Source organism: Cavia porcellus, unplaced genomic scaffold (genome assembly GCF_034190915.1).
Source record: "Cavia porcellus strain 051 isolate PalLab524CR breed Dunkin Hartley unplaced genomic scaffold, mCavPor4.1 scaffold_2, whole genome shotgun sequence".
Classification (NCBI taxonomy): domain Eukaryota; kingdom Metazoa; phylum Chordata; class Mammalia; order Rodentia; family Caviidae; genus Cavia; species Cavia porcellus.
Genome location: NW_026947485.1, coordinates 20,047,073 through 20,063,887, shown reverse-complemented (window position 1 = coordinate 20,063,887; position 16,815 = coordinate 20,047,073). Strand labels below are relative to the sequence as shown.

Below are 16,815 nucleotides of genomic sequence, written 5' to 3'. Positions count from 1 at the left end.
TCTTTCTTGTATTAGGTTTCTGGTTTTGTTGATAGCAGAGTGATTTGGCATCATAAAAATACTTTTGTATTATTTTTATCTATTTGTTTTGGAAAAGTTTGCAAGGGATTTATATTAGTTTGTCTTTAAATATTTGATAGAGTGTAGTTGTGAAGGTACTGGGTCCTGGGCTTTTTTTGGAGGAAACTTTTAACTGTGATTCAGTCTCATTATTGGTCAGTTCAGATTTCTTTGTGATTTAGTTTTGGTAGGTTATGTGTCTCTAATATCTGATTATTTTCATGGTTCACAATTGTTGACATAGTTTCTCATAGTTATCACTTAGGGTCCTTTTTACTTTGTAGTATCAGTTGTAATGTCTCATTTCATTCCTGATTTCAATTTTTATTTTCTTGATTAGTATCACTAAAGGTTTGTTGGTTTTACTGTGGCAAAATTTTGTGTATCTTTATTGTGCTTCTATTCACAATTACATTTATTTTTGCTCTGATTTTTGTTTCTTTCCTTCTATCTTTGATTTTACTTTGTTTTTGTATTTTCTTGTATGTTGTTGTTTTTTGGAGATTTGTTTTGATGTAGATGCTTGCTGTGTTTCCCTCTTAGAACTGCTTTTTCTGTATTCTATATTTTTAAATTTGTCTTATGCAATCTTTGAACCAGTAGTTGTTCTGGGCTATATTTTTTTTTCAAGTCAAATGGGTAATTGCTGATGTTGTAAAAAGGTTTGAAGGAGGCGCATGTAATGCATGCAGCATGAACTCCTAATCACCGTGCTTATGAACCTGAGGATCCCGAGGTATATTTTTAAATTTCCATATAGTTATTAATTTCCCATTGTTCTTTTTAATTTATGACTTCTAGTTTTATACCATTGTAGATGAAAAATACTCGATATGTCTATAAACTCATTAAAACTCATCTTGTGGACTGTCATAGGATTTATCCTGAAGCATTCTCCACTGCACATCAAGAATATGTAATCTGTTGCTGTTGGCTAGAAGCTTCTGTATATGTCTGCTAGGTTCATTTCATCAAGAGCACAATTCATCTTCCGCGTTTCCATGTGAATTTACTATCTGACTAGTTTGCTGTTGAATTTGGGTTATAATTTTGAAATCTCTTAATTTTGTTTTGTTGTCTGTGTCCCTTCAAATTTTGTAACATTTGAGATACACAGAGACACAGACATGCACACACATATGCTGTGATGGATGGTTCACATATATTTATAATGTTTATATCCCCTCAATGAATCAACTTTTTATCACTATATATTGACTTTCTCTGTGTTTGTATGTCAGTTTTGGTCTAAAGTCTTTTTTTTTTTTCTAGAAATAAGTATAGGTACTCCTGCTCTCCTTTGGTTCCTGTTCCATACAGACTATCTTTTTATATCTCTGCTTTTAGTCTGAAAGTCTTCTAAGGTACACTGAGGGTCTTGAATGTACCATGTCACACTGTCTTGTATTCATACCTGTTCAACCCTGACTGCCTTTGCATTGGGAAACTTAGTCCAGTTACCTTCAAAGTACTCAGTAATAGGGGATTTTTGATGCTTTTTTGCTATTTGTGTTTGTAGCTTATTTATTATTTTCTTTCTGTCTTGATTTCTTGTTTTGTGATTCGATGATTTGCCTGGTGTTAAGTTTTGGATCTTTTCTTTTAACTTTTTTTGGTGTATTATAGCAACAGTATTGAACAGCAGTAGTATTAAGGTAGGATAGAAGAAATGAAGCTAGGTAGGAAGGAGACAAGGAAATGAAGATTTTTAAAATTAAGAAAACTGCAACTTCAGGACATAACAGTTACTCAAGCCTTTTTCCCTTTTGGGAAACTCACTCAAAAAAAAAAAAAAAATCCTAAAGATCCTTTTACAATAAGCCTGTAAATCAGGGCTCTGAACACATGTGGGTGGCTTGTATTGTCACCTGACAGTGAAAATATATATCCTAGAGCACTCATCTTGAACACACCTCCTTAAACATACCCCACTCTGTCTCATAATGTCTCATTTCTGAACACCCACCCTCCATTCTTTGAGAGCGTCCTGAACCTATATATCTCTAATAAACTTTGTCATGTCTTGAAAGTTTATTTTCTTGCAATAGCAATCAGAAAGTTGCAAAGTTATTTTAAAGGATGGGATAGGTCCCAACCCAGTGACAATCTTATTTTCTTTAGTTTGTACCCAGCTAAAGTAGAGCTGACTGGGGCAAGCACAGCCGGAAACACAAGTACACAAGTACCTTATTTTTTTCCTTTCATTTTATTCTTTTATGTTCTTTTTTAATTTTGAAAATAAAACAAAATAGAATAAAAATGATGGTATAGAATTTCAAAACAATAAGAAATTAACACTAGTTAATGTATTGCATATTATCTTCAAAGTAGTTGTTTAGATTACAAGATTTAGGTATAAAAATGATCAGACAAACAATGGAAGCATTAGATGTTCTTTTCGATGAACTAACAGAGATTAGTAGTATAATTATCTGTCTTGGGCCAGATATTTAGCTCAGCAGCTTAGCGTAAGCGCCTGCCTGGCAAGTGCTGGGTTGTGAATTTGATCCCTGGTACCAAAAAAAAAAAAAAAAAAAAATCTATCTTGTGTGTGTGTGTATGTGTATTATATATATATATATATATATATATATATATATATATATAATCTTTTCCCTTCTTCCTTTTCTCCTATCCCAGTTGTTCTTTCCTCTCAAGCACTTTCTTTCCCTTTCATTTTCACAATATCTGTTGTATATTTGGATCTTTTTTACTCTTTCAGTTTTTTTTTTACACTAAGGGAAACAATATGACATTTACACATGCAAGTCTGATTTATTTCACTTATGAGTATGGTCTTAGGTTGCCTCCATTTACCTATAAAAGCCTCAAGTTTATCTTTATATCTGAGTAATACTTCATTGTATAAAAAGAAAACATCACTGGTCATTTGAGAAATACAAATCAGAACAACAGTGAGATTGCATCACACTCCAGAAAGAAGGGTTGTCATCAAAAAATCAACCAATAACAAATGCTGGGGGGATATGGGGAAAAAGGAGCCCTTCTCCACTGGTGGTAGGAATGTAGACTAGCACCACTACTGTGGAAATCAGTGTGGAGACTCCTCAAAACACTAGGGTTGGAGGTCCTATTCAGTCTAGCTCTTCCCCTTCTGGGGATTTTCCCAGAAGAATTGAAAACATCATGCCACAGTGATGTGTGTGCACCCATGTTTATAGCAGTACGTTTTGTAAATAGCTAAATCTTGGAACCCACCTAAATGCCCATCAACCACAGAATGGATAAAAAAGTACTTTATTTTTTACAGTTCACATGTATAAGTGCTATACTTAAAGTAGGTCAAGGATATATTTACTGATGCTAATGTTAGAATTTAGTCATTAGGAGGGAGAATTTTATAAGTGAGACCGGGTCATAGGACTTGGGAATCTGCTGGCTGGGTGGGATCCTACAGTGACTGGTTATTTAATCTGGCAGTCTCAGGCTTTGATAAACAGGACTAAAAGTAGTATCTATCTCCTGAGGTGGTAGGTTTGGATGAGCTAATCTCCATCCAATGCCTAGTACTGTGTGTAATATTATAAATACTTGCGAGCTTTTGTTATGCAGATAGTTTCAAAGCTGTAGGTAACAGCCATCATTTGTTGTTCAGTGTCTTCAGGTTGACTGGGTGATGATTGGTCTGGGAGGGACCTGACAGCTGCTCTGCTGATGGCTGCTGTCTGGCTGTGCACAGCTCCTTCCTGAGGACATGCTCTTGTTTGCTCCCTTTCTTTGGACCCTGGGCTGAAGGGGCAGCAGGAGATATTTCCTCACTGGCAGGAGATGTACTATTATAATTGGAAAAATGTGATATTTTAGAAGGAATATACATGGACTGCCAATTCCACTCACATTTCTTTACTGAAAGGAGGCCACGTGAAAAGGCCGCCATTGGTGAAGTTCACATCTAGTGTATTCACACCCATGAGGCGGTTCTGGGGTGCGGGTGTATCATTCTATTACAAGAAGAGGACTTACAATTGAATCTAATGCAGTAGTCAGGAAGTACTACTAGCTCCTGCTTCCACTGCTTTTCTTTTAATTATTCTTACCCTCCTTCTGTTCTCTTGCCATGAACTTTGTGGCATACAGCATATAGGTACTGAACCCGTAACATTCTTGTGGTTTTAGCAGCAATACAAGCCCGAATAGTAGCTACATTTCTTTTTCACAACCAACAATAGCTCTTTTTCTTATACTTCGGCTTAATTTCAACCCCGCGGTTTCAGTTCCTTCTGGAGCCTTCCCTGGTGTGTGCGTTTCCTGGTTTTACCATTCTTCTCCCTGGTTCCTGGTGATGTAAGCAGTGGATGTTACTGGCGAACCCTGTGCATGATGGTAAGTTCACTCTTGGTTCTTTCAAGTCTCTTGCCATGGCTTTTTGATGGTTTGATTCTCATGGACGTAACTGTGAATCTCTGTATTACTCTTACTTGGAAGTTCATGCGACTTTTTGGATGTGTAGGTTACTTTTTAAAAAATCAAATATAGAATGTTCTTAGTGATTATGTTTTCTAAAAAATGCCTTTTGCTCTTTTATCTCTCCTCTCTCCTTTTAGATGGCTCTTTATACATATTTTGGAGTGCTTCATTATATACTACAGATCTCAGAGATTCTGGGTTTTTTTTACCTTTTTGTTTCTCAATTTAAATTATCTTAGCATCTTCATATATACTGGTACTTTTTCCTAATTGCTTAAGTGTGCTGTCATTTTTGTCTAGAGAATTTTTCTTTTGTATTAGTTTTCAACTCTCAAATTTATATCTCTTCCTTTCTGAAAACATTTCTAGCTCTTCATTTTTAAGAATTTTTTTTATTTTTTGCTACCTGGAATTGAACTCGGGACCTTGTGCTTATCAGGCAGGCACTGTGCCACTGGGCTCTATCCCCGGCCTTCTACTCTTTATTAATGTCATCTAGGAAAGTAGTGTTCTTGTATCTTGATTTACATACTGTTTTATTTAGTTTATTCAATATATGTAAATAATTTATTTGCTTTGTCTACTAAGGCCAAAACCTAGGTTTCCTTAGGTCAATTCTCCTCATTGCTTTTGTTCTTTGTAAGTGGTCCTATGTTCCTGATTGTATACTTCTCTCTTGTTTTCTCAGTGGATACCTTTAGGACTATAATTTGACAACACATGATGTCAAATCCTTTGTTCAGAGTTTGCTTCTATAAATGTTGTGTTGCTATTTATTTAACAACTTTCCTGAAGTAATTCTCTACACAGGGTCCTGTGGGGTCATTGGAGTACCTTTGGATAGCTTGGGGTCAGTCAGCCAGTGGATACACAGAGATTTCCTTTAATATTTGTTTCCTAGCATTCTCCTAGCCTTTGCTTAGGGACTCTACAGATATTGGGGAATGCGTTTTCTTTCAGTGCACAGGGAAACAATTTAAAACTCTATTTTAGACCACTTTTCCTATGTGTGCAGAGGTACATGACCGTCTAGGGCTGGTAGTGTGTGTCCTTCTCGGGTCTTTCTTAGGCATGAGCACAGCTCTGATCATATACGTGGCTTTTCTTAGTTCATCAAGAATAGGTTTGAACTTTTCAGAATCTGTTATGGGCATCACCTTCCCTGGCTTATTCTTTGAAGTATTTGATATGCTTGTTTGCCCAACTATTATCAGCAGTGTAGACGTGATATTGAGCAATTACTGCTGATTGTTTTTAGCAAAAACTCAAAGAAAACCGAGTAAACTAGGAAGATAAACCTTAGAATTAAGAGTTCCTGGGGAAGTTCTAGACTGCTCAAATTGTAGTAGTTCTCTGGAAAATGGAATTACTCCAGTCTTGGTTTGCCTCCCCTGTTAGCTGCTGGGCTCCTGTGGTTTTGTTCTGTGGTTATAGGCTACTATCATAGTTTGCAAAGGAAGAGTCAGTATCGAAAGAGATCATGGTCTGGTTTCCTTGGTCTCTTGTTATTTTAAAGGTGCTTCCGTGCATATGATCTGCATCAACCTCATTGTCTTCTTCTGATTCTCCCTCTGTTGGTCATTTCTACTGCCCACAATTTCAAGAGTGTTACATCCTCTGTTCCATCTTGATATCTTTTCATGGTCTCTAATTCTTTGTTAAAATGATCATTCAGGTCTTATATCACCTTGGCTAGTTCAGCCAACATTTTGTTTGTGCCTTCTGTAAGAACGTTGATCATTTTGTCAATTAACTCCTTATCTGTTTAGCGACATTGTCTTGGAGTATATATTGAAGATGCTCCATTTACTTATTTCTTCTTTTATCCCCTGAAATATGTTTGGTTTTTAACTGTTTAGTTTTGCTATTTCTTCCACATCAGTGCAAGATCAGCTTTGGGACCGTTAAGAATTTTTGGAGGCAACTTATTGTCTTGATTTCTCACATTTCTATCTTTGCTTTCTTGCTTTTTTTAATTTCCTGCACAAGTTTGAGGATAAATGGGACTAGAAAAATTCTTTTGCTAAAATGGAGAGCTCTTTAGTTTGCATATGTTTCCCTATGATGGGTCTTGGCTTTGGCTATGTTTTGGTATTTGTTTACCTCTTCAACCTACTCAGTGTCAGAGGATCAGGCCCAGACACTGCCTTGCAGGGAGAGAACTGCTAATGGTTACATTAGCATCTTCAGAGCCAATGTATCTATCATGTAGTATAAACATGTGTCAAAAACTTCGCCCCCCCCCCCTTTTTTTAAATGATTTGTAAATGCTGTGGTACAGTACTAGTGATAGGTAGGCTGGCATCTAGAGGACCAGGGAAGGAAAAAGGAAGAGAAAAAGTAGGGAGTAGATCTGAAGGAAGAAAAGCAGAAAAACGATAACAGCAAAAGAAGGGAAGAGAAGAGATCAGACTTTGTTGATAATTTTATAGCTGGAGAGGTGGTTTGAGTGAAAATTTGTGGGGGCAGGAGAAGCAGTGTGGAGGGAAAGAAGTTTTCTGGTGAAAGAGTTTGGGGAGCAATAGAGAAGTAAAAGTACAAAACATTCTGGACGTGGAAAGGAGCACACGACCCATGGTGGCTGCACTGACTCCTTTGACCCGGATATGGGAGGTATGGACATATGTAACCTTGGAGCAGGGGTGGCGCTTAGGGTGGGCATTGATGACCAGTGAGGAGCTGATTGGAATTTTCTTTGGGTGCAAATAGGAAAGGGGGTTGCAATTAAGGCTGAGGAAGAAGCAGGAAGTGGTCAGCGTTCCCTTTGGCCTTCTGCCACGTTAGACCACCGCCGTACCCATACAGTAATTTATTCTAGGGCCAAACTCTTTCAGCTGGACATTCAGGGAAGCTGTTAGGAGGTTAAAACTTGTTAATATACAGATAGTGTATATTACAGATAGTGTATAAGCTTGTGTTTGAGTCTGCTGTATATAATTTTTGGTGTGTCCATCACAGGCAGTATTTAGATGAAAGCACTTGTTAATTCCTATTCTTTTTACATGTACAGAAAAAAAGGAACAAGAAAGAAAGAATTTTTATAAAAAGGAAAATCGCCCATATGTTACAAAAGCACAAATTTAAATTGTTCTGTTAGTTCTCCTGTTCTGTGATCTGAATTGGACCAGTGCGCTTTTTAGGGTGCTCACAAGTGGAGACGCTTTGATGCCTGGGGGGTTCTGGAGAGACTTTGTGCTTTCTCCTTGTCCTCCACCAGTCTAAAGAGTGCCTTTTCGTCTCCCTTTTATCCGTCCAGCGCCCATCCTTGCCCCTCACCGAGTGGACATCTCTGCTAATACCACTGCTGTGTGCTCTTGGCTGCCACTGAGTGGAGGGACTTAGGGATCTGAGTGGGCTCCTGAGACTGCCTGTTTGCTGCAGGGAGTGCTGGGCCTTGTCTTGTGATGTGAAGCTTTACTGAGTAGGGGTAGGAGCACAGGAGGGTGCAGTGTGGTTGAGCTGGAACCTAGTCCTTGGTTGATTCCTGAAAATGAAAGGGTTTTGGCCCAGATGGGACACTGTAGCCAGAAAAGACCTCAGCCGGAATCAGGGAGCTCCTGTCTCCCCGGCCCCTGGAGATTTACCTGTAACTCTATATCCCGCCCCCCCCCCCACTTCGGAATCTGCCCTTGGCTACAAACAGGTGCCAATGAAATACCTGTGCATCTCTAATGGCCCTAGGGCACTACCCTAAGCTTAGGCTACTTATATCCCCCCCCAGGCCACGTGTCCGAGAGAGAGATCACAGGACTACAGCGGCCGGGGTGTCAGTCATCTCTTGCCGTGTTCTCAGAATAAAGGCCTCTTTTTGTTTTATACTTCTCATCTTTTGGAAATACTTTTCATCTTTTGGAAATAATCCTATCAGAAAGGACTGTCTAGATCTCTGCTTTGCTTCCCTCCACAGTAATTCCCAGGACCAGCCTCCTGCCTTTTAGATGGATGCAGAGAAGAGAGCTTTATCTTGCCCTCTGGCTAAGCTGCTCCTCCAGCTCTTCCCACACTCTTGCTCCTCTTTCTCTACACTCTACATAGTGCGCTGTCTAACCCTTGGATTCCGTGGTATCTTAGGGCTCCTGGTGCTTAGCTGTTTTTGACTGGAGGTGCAGGGGATGGGAGTTCCTGGGTCGGCACTGACATTGAATGGTGCTCAGTGGGCAGGATACCCCAAGAGTACAGGACTCCTCAGTGTTTGCGGGAGCAAAGGGAGAGCCTCTGCTTTGGTGCTTGTCAAATTGTTTTTCTCCCCCAGCTCTTGCTATTTGCGATCACTGCCCAGCCCTGCAACTCCCTGAGGCTCTGATTCCTCATTGTGTAGTTCCAGGTGCCTAATCAGGACCCTGTTCTTGTTTTCAATTTCCCCAGGGCCTCTTCCCTCTGGGTGACACTGGCTTTCAGTTTTCTCTGGTGCTTTCATCTGCAAATATCTTGCCTTTTGGGCTCCTTCTCCTAGTGGAGAGAGTGAATAGGTTAGGAGCCTGTCCCAGAGTTCAGAGCATTTCTTTTCAGGTACTGGCTCACTCTCTCAGGGCTTCGGATCCTTCCCCAAGACTGACTTCCCACAGACCTGCAGTGTTCTGGTTCAGAGGCATCCCGCTTCCTTTTCTAAATCCCTTGATATTGAACTCATTCTGGTGGGTTTCTCCTTCGCATTCTTTTGGTATCTGTCCACCTTTGTTTGCTTCACAGATTTCTGAGTCCCTGCACTTCCTGGTGCACACTTTAAGCTGCTTCTTTGCACTTGTGCCTCTTGATGACCATGAAGGAAAAAGAGAGCTTATCTGTGCCCAGGGGCAGAGCCTACAGGAATGATCACTTCTTATTAGGCTTGCCTCCCAATGCCATCCCATCAGAGATAAAGATTTCACCACAAAAATTTTGAGCAACACAATCAAACCTCAGTAGTATCCTCCTTTGCTAATTAGCATTCAGTGCTATAAATTTCCCTCTAAGACCTGCTTTTTTTGGCATCTCAAAATTTTGATATGTTGTTTTAATTTTAATTCGAAGTAATTTTGAATACCAATTGACTTCCTCTTTGACACATATTACTTAGAAATGTGTTTAATCTGAAAATATTTTGGGATTTGCCATCCGTATTTCTGTTACTGATTTCTAGTTTAATTGTACTGTGATCTGATAATTAGACGTTATGTGATTTTTGTTATTAAAAACATATTAAGGTGCTTTTTATGCAATGTCTGTACCCTATCTTGGTGAATGTTTTTGAGAATATACATTTTCTAATGTTGAAGTAGTCAACAGATACATATTCTATTCAGGCACTGTTGAGATCAACTTTTTTTTTTTTTTTTTTTTTTTTTTACTAATTTTCTGTTTAGTCTTTTGCTGATAGAAAGGCTTTGAAGTCTCCAACTTTAATGATGGATTCATTTATTTCTCATAATGTTCTATCAGTTTTGCCTCATGTTTTGACCATTTCTTAGATGTATAAATGAATCGGATTATGTCTTATTGGACAACTGATCTTTTTGTCATTATGTATTGAACCTCTTTATCACTAATAACTTTCTCTGCTGAATTTGGCTGTGTGTGATACTAATTTAGTCATTCCCATTGTTACAGGCAGCTGATTAGAAATATTATAGGCAGTCAGGCAGGGCAAGGCCCTGGAAGAAGCACTCACAGAGGACCAAATATCTTGTTGATATAGGGGAATGAAACTCCCAGTCTACTATGTCCAGTATGAGTTTGTGTTCTCTAAAATTGAAGAATGAATTTTAGGAACAACAGAGGCTAAGCACCGAATATATTTATTGAGAGAAAGAAAGCTTCTGTCTGAGAGACAGAAGGGGTCTCCAGCTAGTTGCTGAGGACTCTGTCTTTTCCAGGGACTTTTATAGAGTAAAATCATGGGATGAGACTGGTTTAAGGTGGGGAAAACTGGGAACTCACAAGGCAGATGGGCATAAGGTGGGACAGAACTGTGGTTAGCCAATAAGATAGTAGTTCAGGTAAAATTGATTAAATTGGAGACAAATGAGGAAGCGAGTCACATAGAAAGTGGGCATTCTTAGAGAGCAGTGACTCTTCCTAGGGGGTTGGAATGGTGACTTTTGACTTCCTCGGGGTGATAGAGAGCTGTTTAGAATATCAGTCCTTAGGATATCAGTACATTTGTTTGATCTTTTGTCTTAAGGCCTGGTCCACAGCGGGAGGTGTGTGTCTCCCCCAGTCGCAAGGTATCTGGGCCTTTGCACTGGCTCCTTTGAGGACCTAGCCCTGTCTCACTGCCTAAGGTATTTCTAACTAACTCAGCTGCCTGCAGCATTGTGATCTTGGAGGAGACACACCCCTCTTGCTGTGGGCCAGATATCAAAACAGAAGGCAAAACAAATGCAACCACACCCTTAAGTATAAACATTAGGGATTAGATACAGATCATCTAGAGAAGCCCTATAGGAGGAGTCACTAATCCATAAAGAATGCTTGCTTACTACATACACGACTGGCTTCCCCATTTATGCCTAATTTGGTCAATTTTACCTGAACATTTAAACTTACTGGCTGACCATGGTTCTGTCCCACATCATGCCCCTCTGCCTTGCAAGTTCCCAGTTTTCTCCCCTTTAGCCCCGCCTCACCTCATGGTTTTACTCTATAAAAATCCCAAGAAATGCAGACTCTTTTGGCAACCCACTGGGGGCTCCTTCTGTCTCTCTCTGACAGAAGCTTTCTTTCTCTCAGTAAATAATTCTTCCCTTAACCTCTGTTGTTGCTAAAATTCATTCTTCGATTTTTAAAGAACTTGAACTGGCACTGGACATAAAGTAGATCAGGAGATTTGTTTCCTTCTATTACCATTATATTTTGGTTAGTATTAACATAGCTTATTTTCCTCAACCCATTTATTTTTGATTTTTATATAGATTAAAATATATAGATTTTATATAGATTATGGATGATTTTTAAAAGTGAGTTTCTTGTAGACAACATCAAGTTGGGTTTTTAAAAAATTCAATAGCAATGTATCTTTAATTGGCATACTTACAACCTTAACATTTAATGACATTATTGATACAGTTGTCAACTACTTTTTTGTTTTCTGTATAGTACTTTGTTCCTGTTTGACTTTTGCTGTCCTTTTAATTGAGTTTAGCATTTTGACTTTTATTTTTAAATCACTTATAGCTTGTTTTGATATTTGTAATAGTTATCATATATGTTTATAACTAATCTCAGTCTATTCTCAAAAGACATTGAACCTCTTCATAGGTAGAGTACTGCATAACGACATAATCTTACTGTCTTGTACCCTAGTACCATTGCTGTTACTCAGTTCAATCCTGAACGTGCTTCCTATGATAACACATGGGCACGTACAATTGAATATATCTTTACTACATTGTTAACCTGAACATACTTTATCTTTTAAATAAAGAATGATAAAAATAAGGGAAGGGAATGTAGCTCAGTGATGTAGTAGTCATCTACCATGCACAAGGTTGCCACCCACAGTACTGCCAAAGAAAAAGACTCCTCCCAAAAAACCTCTTATGTAGATTTACATTTCTAGTGTGCATCATTTCTACCTCTCTATAAAGTTTCTTTTAGCATTTCTTATGAGGCAGGGCTATTGGCAATAATTATCCTCAATTTTCGCATCTGAGAATGTTTATTCATCTCTCTTTTCTGAAGGATAATTTCACAGAGTATAGACATCTAGACTAGTGATACTTTTTTCCCTCTGAACACTTTAAGAATTTCACTTATTTCCTTGTTTGCCTTGTTTTCTGAGAAGTCAGATGTAAGCATCTTGTCTCCTCTATTCATATTTATTTTTCTGGTTGCTTTAAAGATTTTCTTTTCCTTTCTTTGATTTTTCTGTAGTTTGAATATAACATACCTAGATTGAGATTTTTTGGCATATTCTTTGCCGGTGTTTGAAGCTTCCCAGATCTCTGGTTTTCTATATGATGCTAAACTGGGATGATTGTCATCATTATTTCTACTGTTTCATCTGACACTATTCTCCTTTAATTTTGTTGTTGTTGTTGTTTTGGTATTGATATCCTGCAAATAGTATATCTTTGGTCATTGTCTGACAATTCTTGAGGATTCTGATTTTTTTTTTTTCTGTCATTATTTTTTTACTTTGGAGGTGTTTAATGAGTCCTCAAAGTTTAGAGATTCTTCTGTAGTCATTTCTAGTCTATTATTGAGTCTGTCCAAGACATTCTATCTACATTTCTTCTAGACATCCTAATTTTCTTCTTAATGTTTGTCTCTGTTTAATTTGCCTGTGTATACTTCTACTCCCTGTGTACTTCAACCACAAGATCCTTTTGTATGTAATACTTATTTTAAATTCTTTTTCTGATAATTCCAGCATCCCTGATGCATGTGATTCTAATTTTGTTCATTCTCTTCAACAGTATTTTTTGCCTTTTAATTACTGTGTAATGTTTTGTTGGAGGATGGACACAGTGTATTAAAATAATCTAGATCGGACTTCCGGGAGAACATGGCGGACAGATAACAGCAACTACTGGAGGCTCTCTGAAAGGCTCGGCTCAGAAGTCAGGAACGATGCGGACTAAGGAGACATGAGCCGGTAGAGATATGCTCTGCTGACTCAGGAACGAACTGGGCTGAGAAAAACCAACTTGGAATGCAGTCCTGGCGCTAAAATAGGAACAGAAAAGACTCGGTGTGGAGGCTGGGCCCCGTGCCATTGGAAACTGCAATTTGGGTTTCCCGCCGCTTGGCGGCTGGCTGCCTCCACAGCGGCTCGGCAAGGAGAGATGTGCAGAAGCTCTGGGAACGGGAGTCTGCGAACAGAGTTGAAAACAGGACGGACAAGGAGGCATACACTGACTTGTGGCGAGGTGAGTGAGAGAAACTGACACTCTACCTCAGTTTGACTCCAGCGGAGGACTTTCTGGGCTCGGGCAGTCCTGTAAGAGCAGGGCGCGGTGGCGACTCAAGCCACACATTCCCCTCTCAGACGGGATTGGTGAAAAGTGCCTGGCCTGCGTGATGCTACGGGCGGTCTTGGTAGGCTGGCCTAACCCAGATCCCAGAGCCTGACGGTGGCCCGGAGGGGCAACTGACTCCCGAGTAGGCTTCCTAGTACGTAATTCCCTGGTGCACAGCGGTGGGCGGGAACACCTAGCCAGCGCAATTTGATCAGGCCATGGCTGACAGGCAGGGAAGCTGGGCCTCCTATATAAGCTTGCATATATATAAGGAACAGAGAATATGGGGAAGGGAAGCAACAAGAAAGGCTCCTCGGCCCCCAATTCTGAGAAACAGGCAATAGCGGACACCGCACCAATAGACATTAAGCGCCATATAGAGAGCCTCATAGACCAATTCAGGAATGAAGTTATCAATGACCTGAAGCTAGAAGTATGCAGAATAATTAGAGAAATGCTAAGCACCACCCAGGAAAAAACAGATGGTGGAATGGAAGAACAGAAAAAGAGGGGAGAATTGTTTGATGGAGAAAACAGAGAAAGCATAGAGTACGTGAAGCAGGTTCAAAGGGACTATCAAGAAATTAAGAAGTCTATCCAAGACTGGCATAACAGCTTGGAAGAAACTAAGGACAGAATATCTGAACTGGAGGGCAGACTTGTAATATGGGAGAATGAAATGAAAAACTTCTTAAAAATAACAAGAAACAAACAGCAATAATACAAAGACAAGAAGATGATAAGAGGAGCCATAACTTAAGGATTAAGAACATAAAAGAAGAAGTAGGGACACAAACAAGTGAACTACAAAAGCTACTCACAGAAATAATCCAGGAGAATTTTCCTAATTTAGCAAAAGGTAAAGATACTCAGATGTATGAGGCATACAGGACCCCAGCTACCTACAACCCTAACAGAGAAACACCCAGGCATATAATAATAAAAATTCCAGAAATTCAATACAAGAACAGAATATTAAAAGCTGTAAGAGACAAGAAACAGACCACTTACAAGGGAACACCCATCAGAATTACAGCAGATTTCTCTGCACAAACCATCAAATCACGAAGAGCATGGGGGGAAATAATTCAAGCTTTGAAAGATAATAATCTCCAGCCAAGATTGAAATATCCTGCACAACTGTCCCTGGAAATTGATGGAAAAACAAGGTGCTTCCAGGATAAAGAGGAACTGGGGGAATTTGCAACCACCAATTCAATCCTACAGAAAGTATTGCAGGATATTCTAAAAAAAGAAAAATACAAAGAACCCAGAAATAGTGGCAGGGAGGCCACAATGAATGGAGCAGAGAACAAAATGAAGAAGACAAACTGACAGCTACTGACAGAAAAAGAGCTCAACAGAAATGAGACAGAGAAGATTGGATGATAGGAACAGCTATTTTGGAGAAAATGACATCTTAATAGGTAATACTGATTTAGTATCATCTTGTTTTGAAGTCTCATCTAGCTTTTGTTCTTCTGTCTCCAATGGTCTAAACAGGTTGTATCTTATTGGATTTTATTATGTACAATAGTATAAGCAAAAACCTTTTAAAGACAAGGAGATTATACAGAAACCATTGTTCATTTTCTGTTAGTCGATTCTAGATACCCTGTAATGCTGTCATTCTCTTAAATGGTTTTACATTGTTTTGATATACTTAATGCTACAGTATACGAAGTTGTACTCAAGGACTTCAAGGAAAGAGTCAATATGGTAACTACTTTTGGGTCGGAATTATCTGGTGGTGAAACACTATTCTGGTTAAATGGTTATGTTTTGATCTGTGCTGTTTCGCTGTTATGCCCTCTTTTTTCTCAATCTCCACTCCATTATTTACTTTTTTATTTTTATCCGTTTAATTAAAGGGAAAAAAATAGCAGGATATAATATAGTAACCCACTTTGACTTTCTATTATCTCGATTTGAAGCCCTGTATTACTCTCACCATCTTGTTTTTGACTGATGTTCCCCTATTCTGTTTTGCTGGATAGTATCAGGTTCGAAAGTTTAGGCATCAGCTGAGAAGATAATGAGATTCATTATAACGCCCATTCTTGTTGACTTTTATCTACTTTTGAAGACCTACAATGTCTCCAATGTTTTGGTTTTGTCAGTTTTGTTCTTTACTGTTTTGTTCGATTGTATTATAACTAATGATATAGGCAATTCTATTAGAGATAGCGGGAGGCATTATGGTAACCATTGTTGATCACCTTGTATTATGTTTTTATATTATCTATTATGTCCACCCTTTTGACTTGACCGATTGTGTTCTGTTATGTCTCATTTGGTTTTACTCTCTTCCAAAAAAACAATAAGAACTGTGGGAGCAATGAAACCCAAAATGTGTAATAGTCATTGTACAAAAGAGAGGAAAAGAAAGTGCTCTAAACTATATAACTGCATGTATATTTAAGTGTATAAGATAGAAAATGATATCACAGAGTTTTATTGGATCATTGAACAGAACTGTTTGCAGTATCATTGTTGGAATGTCCACTCTACAAGCTTTAATTTTGTGACTTGAACAATTATTTCTAAGATGGCAATATGTAATCCATTAACTAATGATTTCCTACTGTTCATTTTTTTTCTTCTGTAAATCTGTATAACTTGTACCCTTTCACTGTTTTTTTTTTTTCTCCTTAAATAAAAAAAAAAAAACTAAAAAAAAATAATCTAGATCAGTGGTGATGAAGCTCTGGCACATGTGTTATTTTTCTTATAAGATGAAAGTTGTTAATGCATGAGGTTTTTTTCTAAACTGAAACCTCAGTATTCACGTTTAATTCTAGTGATTGCATTTTGCAATAAATAAGTGGAGTTTGGGTTGCAGTTTGGGAACTCATCTCTAAAGCTTCACCATTATTGATCTACATTAAGAAAGCCTTTAATAATTTAGTAATTTAGATGGTGAGTTGGGTGTGGGAGTGAGGATACTTTCCGTAATCCTAGCATTAGAGGGTCTCAGTCTTTTTGTGAGCCTATAGCTCTGTATTGTGAATTTTGTAAGATGAATTTTTCCTTACTTTTTTGGTGGGATAGAGTAACTGAAAGGCCGGAGTGGGTATTTATAATCTGCAGGGAAGAGGTGGCTCTAATTTGATATTTCCATTTCTCCAGGTCAGTTACACTCTGAAAATCCCGCAGCAAATTAGGCTCTCATTAACTCTGTGACAATTAAGATTACTTGGTACCTTTAATGGCATGGGTACCACCTAGCAGGTTAGTAAGACATACTTCTGGGTATATGTTGAAGGTCCTGAAGGTGTGACCTTGAGTACTGTGTATGGTCTCTGGTCCTTTCCTCTCTGGAGCTATTCTTTTGCCCTGATTTCCAGCTGCCATGAATTTTGCTCTTTCATGCCCTTTTGCAACAGTG

At 38.6% G+C, this 16,815-nt stretch overlaps 1 protein-coding gene and 1 non-coding gene across 3 annotated transcripts in view; one reads left to right on the top strand and one right to left on the bottom strand.

The window, feature by feature from the left end:
• The window catches only part of Crppa (CDP-L-ribitol pyrophosphorylase A), a 270,573-nt gene that overhangs the window by 42,416 nt on the left and 211,342 nt on the right, over window positions 1-16,815 (top strand). The window lies entirely within an intron of this gene.
• On the bottom strand, window positions 690-790 carry LOC111756898 (small nucleolar RNA U13). Its single transcript, XR_002791283.1, has one exon. It is a non-coding gene; the product is annotated as a small nucleolar RNA U13 (small nucleolar RNA).